The following is a 9,044-nucleotide window of genomic DNA, read 5'->3' as shown; positions in this document are numbered from 1 at the left end:
TAATTGTTTAATGAGACACTGATTTGTAATCCTTCATCTAAAGTACAACAAAAATGAAATAAAAATAAAATAAGGGGGAAGAAAATAGACTCTTCCCCCGACGCCTATGGAGAGTGCATAGCCCTGCCGACACCCTCAACCTGGACATCTAACCTCAAAACTGTGAGACAATATGTTTCTGTTCTTATAACAAAACAAAACCTGTCGCTGTGGAGTCGATTCCAACTTGTAGCGACCCCACAGATCAGAGTAGAACTGCCCCATAGGGTTTCCAAGGCTGTAAGCCTTACAGAAGCAGACTGCCGCATCTTTCTCCTGCAGAGCGGCTGGTGGGTTCGAACTGCCAACCTTTCGGTTAGCATCTGAGCGCTATACCACTGCGCCACCAGGACCCCTCTTCAGTTCTTACAGGCTATCCAGTTTGTGGTACTTAGTCACAGCAGCCGCTAGAAACTAATACAGCAGTTATATTTAAAAAAAAGACAGAGCATCCTCGTCTTTCAGAGATAGAGTGCAGTATTTACAGATAAAATGACATGACACCTGGAATTTTCTTCAGAATAATCCAGTGTAGGTTGAAGGAGAGGGAGCCCTGGTGGCACGATGATTAAGCGCTTAATGGAAAGGTCTGCAGTTCAAACCCACCAGCGGCCCTGCGGGAGAAAGACCTGGCAATCTGCTTCCGTAAAGATTATGGCCTGGGAAACTATGGGGCAGCTGTTCTCTGTCACATGGGGTCGTTATAAGTCAGAATCGACTCGACGGCACCCAGCAACCACAGCAGGCTGAAGGGGCTGGAGGAGTGAGGACAGCATGCATTCAACAAGACTGGCCAGGAGTCAGTGGTTATTGAAATGGGGCGCTGGACACATAAACCCAAGCCCTTGCCCTCAAGTCAATTCCAACTCATAGTGAACCTATTGGACAGAGTAGAACTGCCCCATAAGGTTTCCAAGGAGTGGCGAGTAAAATCCAATTGCTGAGCATTTTGTTAGCAGCCGAACACTTAACCATTGAGCCACCAGGACTCCGATGGACACATAGGGGGTCATTAAAGAGTGTTCTTTACTAGTAGTCGGCAGAAGAATGTACCTCTAAAGGTGTCCTAATCCCCAAACATGTGAATAGGATGCCTTCTACTACAAAAGGGGCTTTGCAGGTGTGCTGAAGTTAAGGCTTTGGAGACCGGAGATGATCCTGGATTCCCGGCTGTGCCCGGTGCAATCACAGGGTCCTGATAAGACAGAAGCAGGAGGGTCCGAGCCAGAGAAGGAGATGGGACCAGGGAAGCAGAGGCTGGAGTGATGGAAGGAAAGGGCCAAGAGCCAAGGCGTGCAGGAGGCCTCTAGAAGCTGGAAAAGGCAAGGAACAGATTTTCCCTTAGAGCCTCCAGAAGTAAACAGCCCTGCCTACACCTCGATTTTAGACCCCTTGACTCCAGGGCTACAAGGGAATAAATCTGTGTTGTTTCAAGCCATTAAGTTTGTGACAATTTGTCACCACAGCCACGGGAAACTAATAAACTACTTTTTGTAATGTCCGAAAATTTTTGGAATAAGAAAGTCCAAAGAACGTATTATAAGCCCCAACAATTAAAACAGTGCGGTTACAGTGTGGTACATGAATAGTTGGACAGATCAAAGGCACAGAATAGGAAAGCCAGAAATAAACCCAAATACACACGGGGAGCTAGCATTACGCCCACTCAAATTAGGGACGAGGTTTAAGACCAACTTCCTAATAAGTGACGAGCTAACCTATATAGCAGATTAAACTGTAGAAGCCAAACCACAAAAGCTTTTAAAAGAAAATAGAGTGAGATTGATTCCTTTATAAGCTTGGAGTGGGAGCTCTTTCTAGCAGATTCAAAACCCAGAAGCCACAAATAAAAGATTAATAAATTCTACCACATTGAGAAAAAGAACAAGCCCGCAGAGTCAAACAAACAAACAAGCCAACCTCCCTAAGCGAAGTCACTAGACAAACGATAAACTGGGACTCGGAACAAAGGCCAAAGGCTAATCTTCCTAGAATCTGAAGACTTTTGTAACCGAGGGGGATAGAAAGGCCAACTTTACAACAGAAAAAACAGATTGCGGGAGCAAGCATTCCACAGAGAAAGAAATACAAACGGCCCATAAAAACAAACAAACAACAACAATCGCCGTAGAGCCACCTCTGAGTCACGGGGTCCCCGTGTGTGTCAGAGCAGAGCTGTGCTCCTTATGGTTTTCATGGCTGATTTATTGGTTTATTTATTTTTAATTTTATTGTGTTTTTAAGTGAAAGTTTAGAGTGCAAACTAGTTTCTCATTCAAAAATTTATACACAAACTATTTTGTGACATTGGTTGTGGTCCCTGCAATGTGTCGGTACTCTCCCCCATTCCCTTTCCGCCCTGGTTCCTCCACGTCCTTTCGTCCAGGTTTCCTGTCCCTTTCTGCCTTCTCGTCTTTGCTTTTGGGCAGGTGTCGCCCGTTTGGTCTCATTTACTTGATCAATCTAAGAAGCACGTTCATGGCTGATTTTTTGGAAGCAGGGCACCAGGCCTTTCTGTTAGCAGCTGAGCGCATGAACTGTTTGCTCCACCCAGGGACTCCTAAGTGGCCCTGAAACACAGGGAAAGATGCCCATTCTGCTTCATGATGAAGAAATGCACATTAAAACCACCCCACTGGTGAGACGCCGTTTCTCACCTAATCAGAAAGCAGGTGACACACTCCGTTACAGGGAAGCCATCACTCCCACACGTGGTTGGAGAACAAGCAAAATGGTACAACCCCGGGAAGGGCAACTTGGCAAAATCTATCAAAACACCCCATCGCCCATCTGTCCTGTGGTGGTTTGCTTGTTGCTGCGATGCTGGAAACTATGTCATCAGTATTTCAGACACCAGCAGGGTCACCCGTGGTGGACAGGTTGCACAGGAGCTTCCAGACTAAGAAAGACTGGGAAGAAAGGTCTGATGACCTACTTCTGAAATTAGCCAATGAAAACCTTATTGTCCCAACAGAACATTGCCCAACTCTCTTACTTTGGACACGTCATCGGGAGGGATCAATCGCTGGAGAAGAGGGCCAGCGAGGGCGAGGGAGACCCTTGGCGAGATGGATTGGCACAGTAGTCACAATGACAGACTCAAACATGCTGCTGATTGTAAGGACAGAGCAGCCCGGGGCAGCGTGTTGTTCTGTTGCACGTGAGGTAGCCATGAGTCGAGTCAGCTCCACGCAGAGACAGCATCAAAGCACCAAGTAGTGCGTTCAGCCCTTGAGGCTGACATCCCACTTCTGGAAATTTATCCTACAAACAGCTGCACAGGTCAGTGGAGAGGCACAGACCGGGTGTTCAGGTGGCATATTTCATAGGGAAAGAATGGAAACAAGACAAACATCATCGAGGACAGGCCAAGCAAACCATGGCACAGCCTCAGAATGAAACGCCTCGCAGGTGAAAAACAGATGAGCTGCTCTGAAAGGGAAAAATCGCTGGGTTCCTTGGTGAGTGAAGGTCCCTGGGTACCACAAAGGATTTGCTCTCAACTACCGACCTAAAGATTGGTGGTTTGAATCCACCCACTGGTGCCATGGAATAAAGGCCTGGTGACCTGCTTCTGTAAAGATTGCACCGAAGAAAACCCTGTGGGCCAGTTCCTCTCTGTAATTCATGGGGTGGTCATGAGCTGGAATCGACACAACAGCGATGGGTTTGGTTTGGGTTTGGGGGTGGGTGAACGAAAGGGCAAAGTTCACAGCAGTGCATGTGGTAGGCCGCCTTTTGTTTAAGGAAAAAAAGAGAGGGGACCTCATACCGCCAAGAAAGCAGCATCAGGAGCAGAGCACCTCCTTTGGACTTGGGGTCCCTGCACAGAGAAGGTCCTAGTCCAGGGGAAGTTTGATGAGAAAGCCGACAGAGAGAGAAAGCTTTCCCCTAGAGCTGACACCTTGAATTTGGACTTTAAGCCTACTTTACTGTGAGAAAATAAACTTCTCTTTGTTAAAGCCACCAACTTGTGGTATTTCTGTTATAGCAGCATTAGATGACCAAGATAGAATCTGGTACCAAGAGAGCGGGGTGCTCTAACAAATACCTAAAATGTGGAAGTAGTTTTGAAACCGAATGGATACGGAAGCGGCAGCAGCAGCAGAACCAACAGACCAGCACTAGACCGCACTGGAGCCAACCCACGGAGCAAGAGAGCTGAGTGCCCGTGTGCAGGAGGCTTCCTGGCGGAGTGGGGTGGCTCCAGGCACTTACTGGTGGAGCTACGGAGCTTTAGAATGCTTGCCCCAGCAGGGGAGATGCGGGCTTGAGGCCTGAGGAGCTAAGAGGCCAAGAAACCAGGAAACAGAAGCTGAAGAGACAACACAAGAAGCTGAGCTGCCTCAGTCTCAAAAGATAGGCCCAGGACCTCAGGGGGCTCAAAGGGTGGAGCCGTGGCCTCTGGTGTTTCTAAGGACGGAGCTGCCACTCAGATAGCCTAGAAGAATGGTGCGCCTAAAGCTGAGGGAGCAGAGTTGCTGTCCCAGTGGGCCTGGAAGGCAGAGCTGAAGCCCAGAGCCTAGGGGCCTCCACTCAGAAGCCAGAGAGTGTGGCCAATACCTAGAGTCCAGAGGGCAGGGCAATTGTGTAAAACAGTCTCAGAGAACAGAGGATTATTTTCATAGCTTTGAGGGCGAGTGTAATGTGTTTTGCTGACTCACTTGTTGCCTGTTATCCTTTCTCTTCCTCCTCTTTCTCCCATATGTAATGGAAACGTCTAGCTTGTGTCCATTCTGCCATTGTACCCTTGGACGTCGATAACATGTATTCTAGATTTCACAGATGAAGAGGAATTTTTGGATTTGGCACTTGGAGTTAAGACTTTTGCTATGATATGACTGGATGAATATGTTTTGCATGTTGTAAGAGTGTGATTTTGGGGAGGCCAAAGGGTGGAATGTCATGGATTGAATTATGTCCCTCCAAAAATATGTGTATCAGTTTGGCTGGGCCATGATTCCCGGTATAGTGTGATTTTCCTACATGTTGTAAATCCTGCCTCTGTAATATTAATGAAGGAGGATGGGCGGCAGTTGTGTTAGTGAGTCAGGACTTGGTCCACAAAATTGGATTGTGTCTTGAGGCCATCTCTTGCCATATAAAAGAGAGAAGCGAGCAGAGAGACGGGGAACCTCACACCACCAAGAAAGCAGTGCCGGAGCAGAGCACGTCCTTTGGACCCGGGGTCCCTGCGCAGAGAAGCTCCCAGGCTGGGGAAAGATTGATGAGAAGGCCCACAGAGAAAGAGATAGCCTTCCCCTGGAGCTGACACTCTGAATTTGGACTTTTAACCTACTTTATTATGAGAAAATAAACTTCTGTTTGTTAAAAAAAGGAAAAGATGAGAGCAGGAATATATATTCTTCTTTGCTTGTATGTGCATAAAAAAAAAACCCTGGGAGGGTCTTAAAAGCTGCCAGTGGCCATCTAAGATAAAACTATTTCTCTCTGCTCATCTGGAGCACAAGAGAAAGAAGGAAACCAAAGACTCAAAGAAGGAACTAGTCTACAGAACTAAGAGGCTACACAAACAATGTCCTCACCTACCCGGAGACCAGAAGAACTAGATGGTGCCTGGCTCCCACTACCAACCTTCCCAAATGGGGACTCAATAAATGGTCCCGGATAGAATAGGAGAAAAATGTAAAACAAAATGGAAATTCCTTTAAAAAGGCCAGATTTGCTGGACTGGTAGAAACCAAATGAATCCCTGAGATTATTGCCCTGGGATACCCTTTAAACTTGCAACTCAAATCACTCCCAGAAGTCACCTTTCAGCCAAAAGACAGATTGGCCCATAAAATAAATAATATCACTCGTGAGTACTGTGCATCTCTAAATAGCCATCTAGATGAAACCAAATGGTAAAAGTTTTTCTTAATTCACACATGAGAATGTAAGAGGGCAGGGAAGCTAGTTTAAGGAAAACAGAACAACCAGAATGGAAACAATGAGAATGTTGACGTATTGTGAAAAATGTAACCAGTGTTACTGAACAATATGTATAGAAGTTGTTCAGTGAGAACTTAATTTGCAGTGTAAACTTTCACAACAAGCCATACAGTATGGGAACAAATAAATGAATGGAGACAACAAACCCTGGAAGGAAACAGTAGGTCTTAACCACAGTTGTACACATAAGGGCAGAAATAACATAATGGATGGGGGTGGAAGGGAGCCTTCCCAACAGATGTCTGTTATATCAATTTTGATTTTTTAATGTATTATCTACTCAAAAAGTAGAGTTTCTAATTAAAAGAGAAAGATTGATCCATTAAAAAAAACAAACAACAGCAAAAAACACCGGTTGCCATCAAGCTGATTCCTACTCACAGGGACCCTATAGGACAGAGTAGAACTTCCCCAAAGGGTTTCCAAGGCTGCGATCTTTACGGAAGCAGGCTGCCACATCTTTCTCCCAAGGAGTGGCTGGCGGGTTCAAACCACTAACTTTCAGTTAGCAGCTGAGCGCTTAACCGCTGCCAAAATTTCCTATTCTCTTTTTTTGTTTCTGAGAAAGGATTAAAAAAAAAAATTGAGGGGAAAAAAAATCAAATATGAAATAGCATCTTGCCTTCTAAGTGCATTCAGAATAATAAAATGTGGCTGGGGGTGGTGAGGTTTTTAACTGACTGGAGTTGGTGCCTATGACCCAGTGCCACCACCCTACGAGCTGAGCCCAGGAAAAAGCGCACTGTGTGTATGAAATGTTTGTCTTCAGAACAAGGGAAAACTCCCTGGACACAGTTTGGCTCTGATGTGTGGCCAAAATGTTTTGGGAGAGGCCTGAGGCAGCTGAAGGGATGGAAGGATGGGTGGGGGTCAGATAGTGGAGAGCCTCGAAAGCCATGATAAAACATTTGAATAGGATCCCTTATAGAATAACGGAGCTACTGAGGTTTCTCAGCAGGACAGAGCTATGGTCAGATCTATGTTTCGGAACACTCAAAATGGCAGCCACAGAGTGGGGCCTGGACAAGGAGGAGCAGGCAAGACTGGATGGGGTACATCAAAAATAGCTACAAGTTCTTTGACACTTCATTCACTGAGAGGTGGGATCTATTCCTCCATCTCCTTGGATCTGGAGATGTGACTGCCTGAACCAATACAATGTGACAGAAATGACGTTGTGCCAGTTCCAGGCCAAGCCTTTAAAGGGCCATCTTTTGCTTTCTCCCTTTGGAAATCAGCTGCCATGCTGGAAGGAAGCCCAAGCAGCCATGTGGAGGAGAACCAAGGCCCCTGGCCACCATCCCCAGCTGAGCTCTGAGCCAACGGCAGCAACGTCTTTGCTGCCACGTGAGCAGCTTTCTGGAAAGTGGATCCTCCATTGTTAGTGGAGGCCCCTTAGGTGATGCCGTATGGAGAAGACTCCCCGCCGCACCTGCCTGTGTTGTAATATCATGACCAAATGAACCCTTACTGTTGTTTTAAGCCACTAAGTGCTGGGGAACTTTGTTGCTGTTGTTAGGTGCTGTCCAGTTGGTTCCGACTCATAGCATAACAGAACAAAACACTGCCTGGTCCTGCACCATCTTTACAATCGTTACACTTGAGCCCATTGTTGCAGCCACTGTGTCAATCCATCTTGTTGTGGATCTTCCTCTTTTCCGCTGACCCTCTGCTTTACCAAGCATGAAGTCCTTCTCCAGGGACTGGTCCCTCCTGATGACATGTCCAAAGTACATGAGACGAAGTTTGGCCATCCTTGCTTCTAAGGAGCATTCTGGCTATACGTCTTCCAAGACAGATTTGTCGTCCTTTTGGCAGTCCATGGTATACTCACTATCCTTCGCCAACACCACAATTCCAAGGCATCAATTCTTCCTCGGTCTTCCTTATTCGCTGTCCAGCTTTCTCATGCATATGAGGCGATTGAAAATACGGCTTGTGTCAGGCGCACCTTAGTCCTCAAAGCAATATCTTTGCTTTTTAATACTTTGAAGAGGATGTTCCCAATAGGGAAACGTTGTTACTTGGCAATAAATACCCAAAACAGGGGCCTGGGGAGGCTGGGAAGAATAGCATGGCTGGGCTCCATGACTTGGACGGGGCTGGAGTCGGGGCCAGGGCTACGGCCGGGAGATGCCTGGAGCAGCTCTGACAGCTGTCCTCACGTGTACTTCCTGTGAAACTCGCAGCCACCTCCGCCTCCAAGGCAAACAATCTCCCTGGGCGGACTGCAGGGCTCAGGGGAGGCTGGCAGCCAGGGGACTCTGCCCCAACAGCTTGCAGGACAGCTGTGCTCCGTGGAAAAGGATGGCCCTGGAAGTGGAAATTGACAATGCCCTTCCTCTGGAAAGTCAGCCTGACTCTTCAAATATAATAACAGGATTTCAGAATTTAATTTCTCCCCCCGGGGTCACGATTTATTCCGTTGTCACTGCATCACAGGGGAAGAAGCTCTCACCACTAAGGACCTGTCAACCTGATTTTCTCTTAATTAGTGTGCGTGTCCATGTTCCTACCAGATCTATGTCTGCTTTAAAAAGAAAAAACAGAGCGCACACAGACTTTGTCATTTTTCCTCAGAACAGAGCTCGACCCCAAAACTGTTTGTGAGACGAGGGAGGTCGTGGCTCTGTCGCTCTTAAGCAACTCATCTCCACGATGGAGTTTCTGGAGTATTCTGGAGTGTTCTGGAAGACAGTGGCTCTAGCACCTTCCAAGTCATCCCCACACCTAGGGCTGCCTCATAATATAGGACACCGAGTTAAATCTGAATAAACACGGGATAACTTTTTAGTGGAAATGCTGGTGGCGTAGTGGTTAAGTGCTGTGGCTGCTGACCAAAGGGTTGGCAGTTTGAATCCACCAGGTGCTCCTTGGAAACTCAATGGGGCAGTTCTACTCTGTCCTATAGGGTCGCTATAAGCCAGAATCAACTTGACGGACCTGGGGTATTAACTTTTTAGTATAGATCCCAAATAGTGCGTGGGGTATACTTATATTGAAAAATTACCCATTGCTTATTTGGAATTCAAATTTAACTGCATTTCCCT

Source organism: Loxodonta africana, chromosome 7, assembly GCF_030014295.1.
Source record: "Loxodonta africana isolate mLoxAfr1 chromosome 7, mLoxAfr1.hap2, whole genome shotgun sequence".
Taxonomy (NCBI): domain Eukaryota; kingdom Metazoa; phylum Chordata; class Mammalia; order Proboscidea; family Elephantidae; genus Loxodonta; species Loxodonta africana.
This window is presented reverse-complemented; position numbering follows the sequence as displayed.